This window comes from Amblyomma maculatum, chromosome 1 (genome assembly GCF_055883805.1).
Source record: "Amblyomma maculatum isolate TAMU_Amacu chromosome 1, ASM5588380v1, whole genome shotgun sequence".
In the NCBI taxonomy this organism is placed as follows: domain Eukaryota; kingdom Metazoa; phylum Arthropoda; class Arachnida; order Ixodida; family Ixodidae; genus Amblyomma; species Amblyomma maculatum.
Window position 1 is genome coordinate 60,342,956 of NC_139344.1, and position 17,951 is coordinate 60,360,906.

General features: G+C 46.0%; 1 protein-coding gene across 2 annotated transcripts in view; it reads left to right on the forward strand.

Moving 5' to 3' along the window:
• The first annotated feature begins 725 nt into the window (after positions 1 to 725).
• The window catches only part of LOC146202542 (uncharacterized), a 142,872-nt gene continuing 125,646 nt past the window's right edge, over positions 726 to 17,951 (forward strand). The window contains exon 1 of one of the 2 annotated variants that reach the window (XM_084588209.1): positions 726 to 912. The gene's annotated coding sequence lies outside the window, so the exon portion shown is untranslated. The remainder of the gene's footprint in view (positions 913 to 17,951) is intronic. The other variant, XM_084588208.1, reaches the window with a different exon arrangement.

Here is a 17,951-nt window from a genome sequence, read left to right on the forward strand (position 1 = left end):
GCTAAAAGTTTTGTTCAGTCACTAATAGTCATGATAATTTTACAGTCGGTTCTTTATTCACATCTTCGGAGGTTCTTCCCGTGGCAGCCACCTTTTGACCTCTCCCTCCTTTCCCATAGAAGTGGCGAGAAATATTTTTATCTCCACTGTGCAACCTGCTAACCGGGGCAGGTGGAAGGTAGTGTACACAACAATACAACGCCGGATGCTGTCTTCACGATCGGGTCTCTAACGCCGTTACATTAAATATACAACCTGGCAAACACAAGCGAAGAACAGAGCCGGGTGACTGGCAGTATAGGGTGAAATTATCGGCAGAGATGTGGAGGGAAGGAGGTTGCGGAGCTACTTGATAACAATACACGCATGCTTCTTGCGTTCCCCGCCAAAATTTTCGCCTCCGCGGAACGTGCCCAAACGAATGAGACGTGCACCGAACGACAGTGAACGCCGCTCGAAGAAATAAAAGAGAAGGGTATTGCGAGAGAGCGCTACGGGATGAGCGTGCGCTTGATTCGTGCCTCAGGATCGACATCGCAACACGACACGGTATGGGGACACTAGCGACTTCCTGCCCAACTAACTCCGAGTTGCGGCCCGGGCGGGGAAAGTGCTAGGGAACGAAAGAAAGAGAGTAAAAGAAAAAAAAAAGAGCAGTAGCAAGCGCCGCCTGGCGCTGAGCGTGTGAAGCTTCGGCGGCAAACAACGGCGGCGGCTGCGGCGGCTGCACGCTCCTGCGCGCACCGTCGGCCGAGCGCCGCTTTTTGCTCGCGGAGCGTCGGACGGGGGTGCGTCGGGCGGCGCGCTGCCAAAGTTTTCCCAGGACGCTCGCTCGGTGGGCCGCCGGTGCGAGCCGAGCCGCGCGGCCGGCGCATCGCTCAAGGGCTGGGGTCCGCTTGACCATTGCGTCAGGTAAGCGTGCTGTCGTGCTGTATTTTTCTTTTTTTGTTGTTTTTCGTTCGCTCGCCTGACCATTCAGTCCGCGCTCGCTGGCGGATTGCTGACGTATGGAAGTCTACCTTATAAGATAGTAATGCAAATGGGGAAGAGTTGTGCTCCATGAGAGAGTGCGATGCTTTGAAGAAGGGAGTAACACTTCCACCAATTCTTTCCTGACGCTCACTCTTTAAGAGGTGATGATGTCAATAATGCGGTACTCTGATAGGCGTTTTTCCGGTTGTGTTACCGCGTGCGTGCTAAGCTTTTCACCTACTCCTTATATCCGCTTACTGCTCCACATAAATTTTCGCTCTGTCGCGTAGTTTAGTCTCTCTTATGTGCTTCGTATACAAATGTGTCATAAAGGCGCAAACAGCTGTGACTCCTATGCAGTGATTCTCAAAGACCTGTCCGTCCAGCATCCCTCCCCAGGTCAATCCAAGCGCGTTCAATATGATGCTGCCTGTCAGCGAGACGAACTGTCGCTTTTAAGAAGTTGCGCCTAGAACACCGCCTCAAGTCGAAAGAAGCCAACTAACTAGCACCTTAAAGATACTGGGTCCAACTGTTCAGACAAGGAGACAGTTATGGGGGCTCTAATGAGGACAGTTTTAGCAAACTGTCATGTTTACTTGTTATGAAGTGTTTTAATTAATTGCGTAGTTAGCGCGACGGATTAGCGTGATAAGCTGAGCGTGCCCAGCTGTGTTTATTTTCACAAAGTTGTAAGCTTTGAAAAGCTTCACAGAGTTTTGACAGGCGCTGCAAGCGTAGCGTTAATGCTGTCACCGCTGATGCTTGCCTTAAACGTTTTTTTTTTTTGTTTCAACCACACTAGAATTAGACAGGCGCCTTTATTTTTCTAAGCGATTAACGCGGTTCCGCGTAGTCACTAACGCAGTTTGAAGCTGGCGCTCTCCTGTCGAGGATGACTGTTTCAGAGGGGAAATAAATCTGCAGCTTTTGAAAGCGAGCAAATTACTGTGCATGCGTGCAGTGAGTACTGCCGGTTTACAACGCGCACGTCAAGGAGCCTAGCACGGGATACCAAAATGTCAGGAGCTTTTGGTATGCGGTGCTGTACGGCTTTTTCTTTTTTTTTTTTAATGTTCGGAAAAGAACTGGAATGTCACTGCGCTACACGAGAAAAAATAAACGAGCAAGAAAAAGAGAACAGAATGGACTGCCATGTCCTTTTTTTTTTCTTTTTTTTTTTTTTTTGTGAATCACGCTGGGTTAACTGATAATATATGTCGACAGATTGACTTTTTTCTCGTGGATGCTGGGTGCCCATCTCAAAACAGGTCGGTGCTATCTGTGCTGTTAACCGACTTCCAAAGTCACAGCGCGTGTTTTGGGCACTTGAAATGTGTTTATAAGGGCAAGAACAGAAGAAAAAGAACGCGCAGGATTTAGCGTCACATTTCATTAGGCCACCTGAAAGACAAAGGGCTTTGTAAAAGAGGATTTCCCAGACTACCTTTCGCACTTTCTTGTTAATTCTTGATACATTGAGGAAGACTGTTAGCAAAGTGGGCGCTCGACTATCCCCCCCCCCCCTCTTTTATTTAGTATTATTATTATTATTATTATTACGTTTTTTTTTTTTTTTTTCAGGAGACGAACTATGTGGTCTATGTTAAATTGCCAGTACAAAATAGTACTCAAGGAAGGAGAAGGACGTGAGGAAAAGGCGCACACGTCATCAAAAGCTTACTCCCAAATAATCTTTAATTTTCAGGATGGCAGTATTTCTGTCTCTTTGACAGCAGCACGAAGGCTTACAACTGGCTACCACATTGTTATAGTCTGAGCATTGTGCCTCATAAACGATGTATCAGCTTTCTCACAGAACCAGCCTGGTATCGAGGAAAGATAAGTCAACTCTTTTCTCAAAAGTGAGATTGGAGTAATAAGCTTACGCAGTGGTTCACAGCTCGCGCTGTTTCCTCTGCTTCCACTTTGACAGATGTGTTGCGCTTTTTCCGAGCAACGACCAGGTCGCTCGGACGCGTTACGCCTCGGGAGCGTAAAAATCTAGCATTGCAAACAATTACATGTAAGCGTTTGCTTTCGGGAAACGAGTTGGCTTACCTTGTCTTGGAATCAGGCGGGGCACATTAGAAAGCTGACACATCGCTCGCTACTGCTACTAGGTTGTAGATAGTCGTAAGCATGTCGCCACAATGCTGACATGTTGAAGAGCACAGGCTGAATACGTGGATGGTGGCGTCTAAATTTTCCTCATGACCTTGTTCTCGTTTGGTTTATATTGCTTAACTTCCCGAAGTAGCTCAGACTACGAGGGACGTCATAGTGGAGGGCTCCGGAAATTTTGACCACCTGGGGTTGTTTAATGCCGTGTGCTGTGCGCTGACATCGCACAGCACACGGGCGCCTTGCTTTTCGCCTCCATCGAAAAACTGCCGCCGAGGCCGGGATTGAAGCCACGGCCTAACCACTGAGCCACAGCGGCGGTGCTGTCCTTATTATCTTAGCTCTGTTTCACATTTAAATTGCACCGCAAAGCGCATAGAAGCCACACCTTACCGCCTGTGGTAAGTGGTATACATGATGATCGAAAGAAAAAAATGGCCGACGATTACGTTACTTCCTAATGCGAAATTTGAGCGCAGCTCATCGGCTCTTTCACCTCTTCGATAGAGTGAGGCAAAGATTTCGAGTAAATCATGTGTGCATAATTATAGACAACTTTTTCTTTTTAATTTTTCCCACATATTCTTTCAAGAAACACTCCACTAACCGTTCTTGACTGTCACGAAGGAAGGTTTGCGGTCGGAGAAATGGAGAGAGCAATTAAGTTATCTAGAGGTTGCGGGAGGCAGCGCGTGGGCCCATAGGAACGCTGCGCGGCGAAGAGATAGCAGCGACTGACTGATGCCGCTGACGCCGCTAGCGAGTCAAGACAACGTGGCTCTGCGTTTCGGCTTGGGATACACGCACCGCGATCCGCTGATAGCGAGCGGGCTCTTCGGCAATCGGAGAACCCCGTCACCGCCACGGAGGAAGAGGGGGGAGGAGCTGGTTACGAGGCCGACGACGACGCGAAACACAGGAACGGGCGCCAATGGGCTGCGCTCTAATGCTACGAGAATAAACGCATAATGTTGATTTAACAGTATCATTAGAGTGATGATTGAGTCTGCGATCACTTGCAGTCGTTCCTAAAATTGATGCGATTGGATGATGCACTACTGATAAGTTGCCAGGGCACTGTCAAATTGCAGGGAATCGGCCGGCCTAAAGCCACTTTGCTGTCCATTCTACTTAGTGTGATATCGTGGTGATATCAGAGTTGCGGCCAAGCACCGAGAGGAAAATTTGAAGCTTGTATCCGAGACGTGAAGCATTTGCTATATATCCGTCAAACTATGTAAAAGGCGAAATATCATGTTGTTTTTTGTGCCGCATCGGGCTCTTTTCGATACGTTTTCGTTTTTCGCAGTGTTAGAGCTATTGATTACCAGTCAGCGCCCGTCGTTTCTTACTTCCTTTGTGCTCCTTGCACAAGTGCTGTCCTGTTGTTCAAACTTCAAGCTCCTGACGCTTTAGTACGGGGCCCAAAAGGCGGCTGCCACCCAGCCGATCTGATGATCGGCCGCTCCTGGTGCGCAAGAAGTCTAGCTACGTAATTATTAACACAAACTCTACACGATAACACCTGAAATTAAGCTAAAAGTGCGTCAAATGATACAAATTGCATCTTGAGTAAAAAAAAAAAGAAGGAAATTAAGAAGTGTTGGTCCGGGGCAATGGGTATGAGTGGGCTTATTGAATAATGCCAAGCCACACCTCGTATAGCTCCTACTTGGGCCTATTATTATGACTGTTAGGACCTGTAGTACTGTAAAAATAATCAATACAGTACTTGCTGCTTCAACTTCATAAATTTGACATGCATTCTAGCAACTAAACGAAACATAGCTCCGGGAAAATGCATTAATCTCAGATGCCATGACAGCTCTTTCATTTCGAGGATGGCGTTGAAGACTCTCGCGTCCACAGAGGTGAACAGATTGGTATTTGTGTACAGAAAATTGAATTGTGCATCGACGCAAGTTCAAGCTCTGTCGTCTTGGCCTGGTGGCCACCGCTGTACGCAGTGAGACAAGGGGCGTGAGTTGTCGGGAGCGTTTCAGGCTGATGGGCTCAGCTCACTCAAAGGATATTCGGTAGCGGCCATGCGCATTTTCTATGACGAACGCCTTTATGGAAAACGCGGAGCTGTCGGAAATGCCCTACATTTTATTCAGAACGATAGGTGTAAAGGAAGTTTACTTCGGATAAATCGTTTAACTCTCTGGATAAGCCGTATAACACTGAACAGTGCCAGCATCACGCAGTTGGCCTGTCTCATGCAGGCCTGGGAGCTATCGAGCTCATGGAGTGGGAAGGAGGGAAGGAGAGAGAAAGAAGGGGGGGGGGAGCATTTTAACGAGTAACGACTATTCTTATCAATGCTCCACCAAGGAATCCGGCAGAGTTTGGACTCCCCCCCCCCCCCCCCCCAACTTTTTTTTTTTTTCCACTGCTTTGACAGTCCCGTTTCCGGGTCTTCTACATTCCGGCAATATAACGCTTCGGTGAGTGCAACGGAGAGGAACAAGTCAACGTAAGGACGTTGTATACTTCCGCGCTGTGCTGGAGTCTCAAATGGCAGAATGACATTAAAAGTTTTATTCGTGATTTTCGAAACTGCAAAGTCATCCCTTCGCGCAGAAACGCTTGGAGAGCTCTGGAGGAGGAGGGGATGCATTGTACAAAGGCCAGCCTAATGCCTGCCCTTTGTATCATTTTAATGGTCCCGATTTAAAGCGGTGCACGAAAACTTACACACAAGCTGTCTCATCTCAGAGTGCTCGCAGTTCTTTAAAGATAGGCTTCCTAAGTTAAAAGAGTGATTTCTTTTTCCATACTATTTTCAGCGGTTGTGTGCGTCAACATACAGCTGAGGCGTGTTAACTAGCAGTGTGATTAACTTTTATTGCATTGTCAACATTTAAACAACCACATTTGAGATGCCCATTTATTGAGAGGTTTGTGGCCCCCGTAAGTAATATCCATATCAGTTCCTAGGTTACTCCCACCGCTATGGTCAGGGCGCTTGACTGTTGCGCCCAAGGATGTGGGATCTAATCTCGGCCGCGGCGACCGCTTTTCGATGGAAGCGGAAAGCAAGGTGAAAAGATGTGCCACTCTCTATGATGGTACTTGAGAACCTTCCTTGCTGAACAGCAAGAGAGGAAGAACGACAAAAGTCTCCTAGCCTTTTGAAGGACAGAAAATTATCCCATTGTGGATATTAACGAATACGCAACGGTAGAAGGTACGTTCGATTTGGCACTTATTGAGCTTTACACAGTGCAGTGCCGCAGCCTAATACGAAAACAAAAAATAAAATAAAACGTACGCTGGATTCAGGCACTTCTAATCAATCGCGCTTTTCGCCCGCGTCACGACCTAATATTGCATCCTAAAGCTGTGAACGACAGCTCTGCGTGCTTCTTTATTATTTTTTTTTTGTTTACATCAAACTTCATATGCCACTATTTGTACCTAGATGTCCATCTGCAGATCGCCAATATGAAGGAGGCCGACATTTGTATCCGGGGAACCAGTTCATACTTCATAAAGAGAATAAAAGAACAGAACACCAATGGTGTTTCAAGAACGTTTCCGCGACGGCATTTATGCCACATAAACAGCGAGTTGGTATTGTCTTAGGATAAATGTGATTATAGGATAAATTCTACCAGAATGCTATGTACATGTTGCAGGCGTCAGAGTTTCTAGGCATAAAAAAAAATTACTTTAGAAACGAAGCGAGGACGTAGCTTATATTTCAAGCTAAAGCTGTGGATCATACGGCGATGGCCTGCTCAGACAGTTGTTTAACCCGTCCGGCGTTCGTTTTGTTTGTGAGAACTCCGATACTGCGCCCCAATGGCAAGACAGATAGCACTCGCAATATTTATCGAACTGTTAATAGCAGTTATTGCCCTGTGAAGCCAAATAAAGCTCTTGCAACATGCTTGATGATAATGCTTTCCCCAACTTTGCTTTGAACTAGAATTGTAAACCGCATGTCTTCAGTTAACAGCAGGAATGTCTTGACGTGCCAGGAAGCTTCCTCTTCTATAGATTCAGAAAATTATATGCGCCAGTAAGGAACGATAACTCTTGTCATAGTCGTCATATGGCACTGCTAGACCTTGCTTAATGTATGCGAGGAGTTTCACACTAGCACGTACACCAAGCGCTTGCCTTGATATACCTACAGAACGGTTTTTACTCCTGTCACCATCCCACGTACCCTTGCCGTGTTTTGAAAGAACAGTATTCTCAAAGGCAAGCGTACCAACACCTCATTTAGACGCATGCAGTTTGAAAAATTGGAATTACGGATCGGTTAAACCATGGCAGCTATGCAGAAGACCCAGCCAAGACCTGGGAGCGCACTTCCTGCTTCGCCCGTGTACTGCTATGCAGGGATCGTTAGCACTCACTTATTTTGCTACTCGGGATGTCGATGAGAGATTTGGTTTGATTTGGTATGATTTTGGTTTGTGGGGTTTAACATCCCAAAGCAACTCAGGCTACGAGAGATGCCGTAGAGGACTCCGGAAATTTCGACAACTTGGGGTTCTTTAACGTGCACTGACATCGCACAGCCCACGGACGCCTTGCTTTTGGCCTCCATCGAAAAGCGACCGCCGGGGCCGGAATTCGATCCCGCGACCTGGGCAACAGTAGTCGAGCGCCTTAACAACTGCGCCACCCCGGCGGGGCGATGATGAGAGATTTGGTTATAACTCACAAAATTGGGCGAACCGATTAACGGGAACATTTGAGTAGCGTATACGGACGAAAGCGCTTGGCCCACGGAAGCGTTGGCCCGAGACCTTTTGGGCAGGTCGTAGCTGCTTTATCTTTTTGGAAACACTTTTCCCCAGTGCAGGGTAGCAAACCGGTTTCTTTTACCGGTTAACCTCCCTGCCTTTCATCTTCTTCCTCCTCTTCCTCCTCCTGGAAACACTGAGCGCACACCAGGAAGCACGAGTACGGCGGGAATCCGCAGTAATTTGATACGCCATGTGCCATGAAGATATGTAGCTCCTTCTTGGCACATATTCTGTGAGTACAGACCAATGCACAGCAATTTTCATGCAAAGAGGGCGACTCTGAACGTAGAAGAGCACTGTAGTTCGCCAGCTAGTTGGTTGCTATCCATGGTGAAGAAAATTCGCAGCACAGGAGAGACGCAGACACAAGCGTAAAGAACAAACAGGAAAGGACGGGTGCTACTGTCCTGTCTTTTTTGTTCCTTACGTTTGTGTCCACGTCTCTTCTGTGCTGTGAATTTTCTTCACCATGGAACGTAAACATTACCCGAGCAAGCGCGTTCAGCCAAATTGGAATTTTTAAAGACGGAATTCGGGGGTTCATTAATAATACAGGCGTGAGCCTTAGAGTCCCCTCCCTACAGCATATATATATATATATATATTCTTTTCCTACAGATATTTGGCGAGTGCATCCTATTGAACGGTGCGTCATATATATATATATATATATATATATATATATATATATATATATATATATATATAGAGAGAGAGAGAGAGAGAGAGAGATAGCGAGGGCTATGAAGAGGGCTATGGAACGAAAAATGTAGAGGTAACATTAAGAGATAGAAAGCGTGCAGAGTGGGTCAGAGAAATAACTCAAGTTACCGACATTCTAGTAGAAATTAAGAAGAAGAAATGGACATGGGCAGGACATGTAGTGCGAAGAGAGGATAACCGATGGTCGCTTAGGGTAACAAACTGGATTCCAAGTGAAGGAAAGCGTAGCAGGGGGCGGCAGAAAGTTAGGTGGGCGGATGAGATTAAGAAGTTCGCAGGGGTCAAGTGGATGGAGCTAGCACAGAACCGGGATAAGTGGAGAAATATGGGAGAGGCCTTCGCCCTGCAGTGGGTATAATCAGGCTGATGATATATATATATATATATATATATATATATATATATATATATATATATATATATATATATATATATATATATATATATATATATATATATATGCGATTTAGTCTCGTTTCGCAGACTGTTTCGGGTTAAACTTTATCGCGAAATGGCGATGGTGGCGTCTTTCGTGATTACGAAACGTATGGTCGTCTCCGCGGCCCCATAGGCCTCGTAATATGAAATGCCGAAAGATGGCGACATCCGAGCTACTCCTCCGCCCACGCTGCTAACAAGCCAGAGCAAGATGACTCACTTTTCCAGTTGCCATCAATGACAATGTAACCATTTACCTTGCTGCCATTCGCAACTTTGTTTGGTGGCTACTGCATGTGTGTTTTCCACTTCTTGACTGTACTGGCCCCTAATCCTGAACACCAAAGTACGGCGACCATCATAGCAGAGATTGTGAGCGCGTGGAGGATGCCTCAGCAGTGCTTCCGAAGACGAAGCCTTGTAAGGCTTTTAGTGAAAAGAAAGTGTTGCTGGTCTGTCTTTTGCGAGAGCTTCTTTTTTTTTTTTTGTGTGTGTGTGTGGGTGGAAGTGCGAACGTTTTCTCTTTTACTATCATTTCGTGCCATTTAAGGAGTGCTGTTAGTGGCACGGAGCATTTCGTGGTGATTGCGCAAGCATGTATATCAAGGCTCATTGCCCTAACTGGACACATTCAGGTGCATCTCATATACTATATTTTTTTTTCATTGAAAGCCTCTAATATGAGGAGTGCGTCATATACAAAAATGCGTATTTTACATCGGTAAATACGATATTTTGAAGGAGAAAGAACCGGAACACCGAAATCGCAACTGGGTTCCCACCATGCGATGACGACATGACAGACCGTCCAATGGCGTCACGGATACTAATGCAAATATTCATTATCACCCAGTGGTTTCACGTAATATGGAAGATGTGCAGTTGAAGTACGCGTGAAACTTGTACTTCAAAAGCATAGTGCACCATTCTGCTGCACAGTGCGCCTCGTTATCTGTCAAGGACACTGTAATCACGGCCTTAATCGAAAACTACGCGCTTTTTCTTCGAAGCAATGCGGACGCTCGTGTTCGTTGTAATCTGTCATTCAGCTAGTCGTGTTACGACAACCATACAATTATTTGCTATTCACCTCTGGCATTCTTAATATTGGAGAATTTTTTTTTCTTCCTGTAGTCCATAAAGAAGTTCGCATTTTTCTTTGGAAATGCATCAAATTTCTCATCGCAGTGTTTTTCTTTTTTTTTAAAGATCTGCAGGAATCAAGCACTAGTAGCCAAAGTTCGCGGGAAAACGTGCTCTATCCGCTAACTCAAAAAATTAGCTTCAATGAAGCGAGCACCCAGTCTGGTTTAGGGTTGCAGATGTGTATGAAAGTGGGCGCGCTGAGCAGCTCTCGCGTAACATATATTTTCGCCGTGAGGTTTCCGAGACCCAGTCATGTAACAAAGACGCCTGTTGCGCCCTTCTTTTTGGAAGCCGTGCGTGATTTGGGAGCACTATTACTCGAAACTCACTTGACTGTGCAAATGACTCCGAATGAAGGCACGAATGATGTTTTGAAAGTGTTAGTCACCTCCTTTGAACAGTTGTTGACGTGTGTCCGAGAACCGTGTGCCATTTGTATGAAGACAACGAAAGATAAGCGGATTGTCGACCGTGTAGTGGTCGCAAATTGTACAGGTCCTTGTGAGGAACAGAGCAGACACAGGGCTGTGATGTCCGAGGTATAGTCGGGAAATTGAGTGAATGACACAACACCTGCACATACATTTACATGACGCGGCACGGAACGAGGACGACTATGAGCCATAGCGTGGAAATGGTCACGCGAAAAATTAGCACAAGGCCAACGTTTCCGCCGTCGACGCAGGTCTGTTAGAGAAGCAGGACTCAAGTATATGAGGTATTGAGTATGAGATTTCAAGCTGGAGATAATTACCTTGCATAGCAACAGTTTTGACAACGGAGTAAGGTCGTCGATTTGCAGCAGAATTCTGTGATCTAGCAGTGCGTCATCCGTCACCACTCACAGGCGCATCCAGAAAAATGTATTATTTGCCACCGTCCTCAGCACTGCACGACGGAGCATAGCACCTGTTCACAGACAAATAAGTAATCTGATGCTGTGCTGCGTCGTCACAGAGTTGTACGAAGTCTTTGAAATGAGGTCCAGGCAAGTGTCCTGTGACTGTTGACAAGACAAGGCCAGATCTAAAGGTTGCGAAATCACGTGGGTAAACCCGTGTATGACTTGTAAGTGGCCGCTAAGCAACATGATTATAGGGAAGCTGATTGGGCAAGCAACATGACGGCTCTTCAAAAAATCGCTCATGAGAGCAGCCTTCATCTCCTTGTCGGGTCCATGAATGCCAAATCATCAATAATGGCGGCAATGTGCCACCCCCGTTCCGATATCGAAAAGGCAAACGGATTTCTTAACTGCTTAGCAGAGGGACAAGACTGCGGCGGTTATGTCAAGCCAAAGCAAAACGAAGAACGATAAAAAAAAAAATTAAAAAAAAATCCAGTGCAGTATGCCCTATAATCACGCGAATCAGGCTGGGTTAGGTGGCTTGCGATCGCGGGGAGATGGAGACATGCTGGAGTAGATATTTTAACCAGTAAGTCACCGCAGAGGTGGCCTCCTGGTTAAAAAATATGCCTCGTATTAATCTCGTGTGCGGTAGGGATTAAATGAGCGAGGCGCATTTTTACCGGTACGTGACCGGTACCCACAGTGAATTTACCACAGAAAAAGCTTTCTGGACACCAAAACTGCACCTTTTAGGGTGGGGTGGGACAGTGTTAATAGAGACATTTAGACTACCGAAGACGTGCTAGCCTACACGTACACCGGTTTGCCGTACGCTTCCTGCGCACGCACAGTCATAGGGGAGGCGCCAGGTGTGGCCACAGCGCGTGGCTGGTAGTGGTTTATTTTTTTTTTTTTAATAGACAAAAAGACGGAAAAAAGTATTGCCGGCCACGGCAACTGCTATCTAAAAAACTGAAGCACTTGAGCGGCGGCCGGCGGGTAGGAAAAGGGAGAGGATAGCGAGGGGAAGTATAGGGGAGCGATAGGAAGAAAGGACAGGGGGAGCTTTGTACATTATACATTGTACATTATATATATATATATATATATATATATATATATATATATATATATATATATATATATATATATATATATATATATATATATATATATATATAATACCATTGATGTATATGCCACAGCGCGTGCACGGGAGGTGTCCTGGTAAACCGGTATACGTCTACGATACGTCTTCGGTACGCTAAATCTCTCTAATGGCTTTTGTATGCGCCCCCCCCCCCCCTGCACATCCTTGTTCGCGTACAAGTTTTTTTCTACTGGCCTAATGACTATTTCCTTAATGTGTGCCTCTTTTATCCCGCATATAATGGGCGTTTCTCTTTAGAAAGTCCGACATTCTTAAAAAGAGGGAACTGAATTTAGATTAATTTTAGCCCAGAGGCTACGGCGGACACCAGATAAGAGGCAGAGGTTTTGATTAGTTCACTAACTGACTAAATACGTTAGTTAACTTTTTAATTTTCATTTTAGGGGGTACGTTGTATTTGCAGAATTAGAGCTCATCCTCCGAAAAAAAAGAAAAAAAAACATTTTTAAATAATTGCAGCGGGCGCTGCAAGGCCCATAAATGTGACCATTATAGGCAGTTTCACTCAATAACACAGCGACGGGCCCGGCCAATAGATCGCTCGGCCAATGCACGCTTTGAGACCGGACTGCTAGCGCGATGTCTGCGCGCATTGGGTACCAACGCGGCGGCTATCAGCGAAGCCGCGGTCGAAACAATTTAGGAACAGTTTGACCGTGCGCCCGTCTGGCTCTCAGGTGATGCCAGTAGAGTGACGAAATTTCTGGGTGGAGCGATATATGTCACAGTCTCACAGGCTAGCGTGTGAAGCTGCCTGTTATGGTGACATTTTAGGGCCTTATAACACGCGTTTTTTAGTTTTTGTTTTCACGGCGATACTCTTTTGGATGATAAGCTGCAATTCTGAAAATACAACACACCCCTAAAAAGAAAATTATAAACGTAATTTAATGTATTTATTTAATTAGTGAACTAAATGAAGCAGTTTGCCTCTTACCTGGTGTCCGCCGCCGCCCGCAATATAGCCCCAGGGCTAAAATAAGTCCAAAACCAAATACCTTTCCCTTAAAATTTTGGGCCTTCTAAAGAAAAAAAAAATACATCCGGTACACAATAACGTGCATTCGTAAGCTAGCATATTATGTGCGCCCGACATCGGTTAACCTGGCAGGTTAAAGCCCTCCTTTAATCAAACCGTACGAACATCCTCGCGTTGCCTGGTGATAAGCGTATCTGACTCGGTATCCAAGGGTACCGGAGGGTTCGATTCGTATTTCTTGCTAACTCCTGGTCCTTCCAAGGTATATGTACTATGGTAGCGAAGGCTCCATAAACGCCCATACGTTCAAAACATGGCGGCTCATGGACTCCAGTGCCCAATGAAAACTGGGGGGCCATGACGTTGAATGACGTCACGCATACGTTTACTTTGGCGCCAATTATAAACAAATCTTTTTATAAAACCACCGCGTGGCATTGACAAGCCTGTATCTTTTGAAGGTTGTTGCCTTTCAGCGCGTGTCCCTTGTTTATGAGAAGTTGCTTCAGCACAGTGAAAGTGGTTGGCAAAGGTGGCGGCAGAGAAAGGCAGCAGTACTTCCAAACATAGACCAATCATGCAAATTCGTAAAGCGCATACTGCTGTAAGTCATGCAGTGATTTTGGCCATGTACTTTGTCCCTCAGCACAGCAAGGTGTGGTCCAGAAACACTGGTCCAACTGGACAGTCGCGCCCAGTTGCTTGCCCAGTTCGCAACAGAGTGTATCAAGTGTACAATTACGGTTTTCATATCCATGGTTTATTACAATAACCAAGTAAATACAGCAATAAAACACAGAAATAAAAAATGCATGTCGCAAACAGCACAAACAATAGCGCTGTTTAAATAAGCTGATCATCTCAATGATCACAGCCGAGGCATGGAAAAGGCTTGAAGTGCCATAAAACATCACCAGATAAGAAACATGCACAGAAAACAAAGCTATGACGGCTGCAATTGAAATAAAAATGACATGAAAGTAAGTGCATTAAGATACACATGGAACATAAAGCACTGGGATGACTCTCGACATTTAAATTCTTCGGCTGAAAGCATACAGCAGTTTTCCAGGTTCAGACTGCTTTAACATCAACAAACGTGCTTAACACGGGAGCATTAGAGTATACATTGAGTCTGTGTACAACCTACAGACATGCTTCTGATCACCAACCAGAATTTGAAGCAACTGCGATCCACTTGAAGGATCCATATAGTACAGCTAGCTTACATAAGGTTGGCGGACGTTAATGCGGCAGTAAACAATATAATGAACATTTCTCATCACTGCAGTGTATGATAAAATACAGCCACCTCATCACCTCATATTAGTCATCCCGTAGCACTCTAAGGTGTTGAGACGCTGAAGCAGCCGTCCTTGCAGTCTCTTGTTGCGGTCACAGAGCTGTCTGATCTTGGCTCTGAGCTTGTAAAGTGACCGCCTTTCATTAGTGGGGCTGGTGAAAAATCCTGCAAGGCAAAAAATAAGCAGCAGAATTCAATTAGCAGCTGTCGGGTTCAGTACATGTGCATATATCCTTACAGAACCAAGAAATGCATGTCAGTGTGAAAGCGTCGCAATTTTTGCAACACCAACCTTCACAAGAAAGCGATGAACTGCTATACGAGGGTTCTGGTGATGGTGCAGCACACAAAGGCAGAGCTGCAAGCTCTCCAGCCGTGTTGGTCTATGCAGATGACGTGTTGCCCCGAACGTATGTGTGGCCAGCTGCGACAGCCGGAAGTAATGCAAGAACAAAATATAGCTACAGCACAGTTCCGAAAGCGCAGCTAGAAACCAAACAATGCGCAAAAGATTTTCTAAGCCCCTAAAGAAAAATCAGCGCTTACAATGAAATTCTATTAAAACACTGTCGTGTATCTGCGCATGATTCGGCGAAGACCTCTGGGCGCCTACATCTGTAAAGCACGCAGTCAAGATACTGTAGCATATTTCTGCACCATCCCTTCTTGCACTGTTCCAGAAGATTGGAAATAACAATCACATTCTCTGATAAGTTGCAGTGATTGGGACTGGCTGTGCGTGCATTCCTTTGTAACTGCTTCTCTGGGCATATGGCACCTATTGAAACACTTCGCCCTGTATTACCACCATTTCCCAGAGACGTATCCACAGCGATTTCAACCCTTCCCACCTGACTCTCATTTCTGCTGCAGGGACGAAGTTCTGCTTAGACTAGACGGTGAAGCACCCATGTGGCTGCTGCGTTCATTCATCTGAAATAACATTTCGAAGAAGGAAGGAGATATATCAGTACCATGGTAGCTATTAATTCTTATACAGCTGTAACAATTCCACACCATGCGGTTAAGGTACGGCACCACTCGCGGAGGAAAACTGTTTTCTGTTAAAGTAAACTTCTGCTTGCCGCTTTGATTCGTTACGCTATCGATTTCAATGAAATCAGAAGGTATAGAGTGTGCATAAATCATTTATAATTTGTTATGTGCACTACCAGCTTGAAGAGCGCAAGATATGCTTCTCACGCAAAAAGCGACAACTCAAATAAAGTGATGTGCATCATATCGCTTGCCCTTATTCCGTGCTGCTGAACATAGATTCAATGCAATAAGCTGCAATAAGATGAACTCCCAGACAGTTGTCGAAAAACGAGGAAAACATGCTTTTGAAACCATGGTTAGCGACATAAAATACAAGAACAGAGGTAATGATTACTGCGCTTCAATTGTTGTAGTGGTGTGCATGCTCTCATACGCTATACATGAGCGTACAATATCTCAATAAAAGTTTTCAGCTTTGCAAGACGCAGTTCCAGCTTTTCAAGGCACAGTTTCAGCTTTGCAAAACGCAAGATTAAAACCTTTATGGGCACAAGAAAGAAAAATCCCGGAGTTGGAGCGCTAAAATACTGCGTACATGAAAGAAGGGTGGCACAATTTTTTTAAGGTCTTTTAGCACTTGTTTAAGTAAGCCTTCCTGCTAATTCACGCACACCTTAGGAATGCAAGGTGTGTGCTGCAGGTTACTAGATATTCTGGAAAACATAAATCCTAGTACGCAGAAAATTATTTAGCTATGAAACAGGCGAGAGTAGTCGGAGAAAAAGCTATGAAGCTAGAAGCAGACGACACTGACAAAAGCTCACTCACCGGTGAAAGTCAGGCGGGAAGCGGTGTAGCAAGACACCGACAGTTGAGTCCAAGCTGCCGCAATGTGCCACAGAACCTCGCTTCCTCATTTAGCGCGGGCTCACCTTGCGATAAAGCGCTAAGCGCCTCAAACGTAGACCGAGAAGCGTAATACAATGCTGCAAAAAGACTTCGCACTGCCCGCACGCTGAAGGAGACGAAACCACGAAAAAATGGGAGTAGTTTAGTTCTGGTTAAACCTGGTAAGTTGCGCAAGCAATGCTGCAATGGTTGCGCTTAAGGTTCGGCATGTAGTGTAGCTGCGGATGTAGCTTGACGTGTTTAGCCACGATTAAAGACATGATACACAATGCAATAAGCTGCAATAAGCTGCAATAAAACTAGTGCTCTTTGGCTTTATCAACACCAATGAAAACACATCGGTGGTCAGCAAAGTAGTGAGACTTGGTCTCGACCCGACTGACCACGTATCCACCTTAGGCTGCAGCCCTGTGCATCACAAGGTCCAAACTGCTTCCCCACTGCGTTGTATTCTTAGGTTGCAAATGGCTCAACTGTAGCAGACAGTTTGTGTTTACAGCCTGGGTGAAAGCACTGTCTCTCGTCAGGTCTTTATTATAGGCGCCGATGCACAAAACCAACCCCTTTTCTGCTCGGTTGGGCATACCGCTGGCCACGACGCCCAGAGCAGTTTCTATACTTGCCTGAGGGGAAATGTATACCCCCGTTACCACCAATCCCGTTTCACACAGCTTCACACATACTGCCCCTCCCTGTTCACTCGGCAAAGGCGGTAGTAAGGCACTGGCTTGAACACTCTGTTTATCATACACAGCAACGCCAGCATTACGATTCTGCTCCAACCATCTAGCTGCGGCTTTTAGGTTGAAACCGGGTATACGCTCGTCTAGCAGCGGCTTGCGCTCGCTGTTTTACTAACCGCTGTTCACGTTTTTCAGCAGTGTCTTGAGCCCGTTGCCGTTTCCTGGCTTCGGCGCATCGCCGATGCTTCTCCATGTAAGACTGCATAGCAATTGATTTGCCCCGACGCGAACTCCAAATTTCTCTCTTTCCACTTTCACTCCTGTTAGCGATCGTTTCTTATTATTGCGTAATTCCTTACCCTGGGTGGCGGCCGTCCGCCCCTTGGACCCTGAGTGGTTTGTCCCGATCACCGCTTTGGCGCACGTGCCTGGATTTCGACGCGCGCATGCAACATCGGACCTTGCTTGCATCGCATGCGCTGAGAGAGTGCGATCCTGGGAACGGCAGGAGTGCGAAGTGGCGTCCGCCGGGGATACGCGACGGCACGAAACCGGGCGCAGTATTGCTTACGCAATAAAACTAGACTGTAAGGGGATGTTAATCATACGAAACGGCGACAGTGCAGCGGCCAGCAAGGACGTCGAAATCTTCGCAACAGGAACATTTTCAGACTTGCGAGCTAAAGCTATACGCTTTCCCGGGCGCACCACAGCAGACAGCGATAAGAAACCGCTCCGTGGCTCCATCAGCTTCGTTGCCTTGGTTACCTCCGTGACTGCCTATTTCACAAGTTCGCAAGAAACTAACGCGGCCTGCAAAGTCTCACCAAGCCCAACGCAATATATCAGGGGGGGGGGGGGGGGGGGAGGCGCAATAAGAGCGTTGAA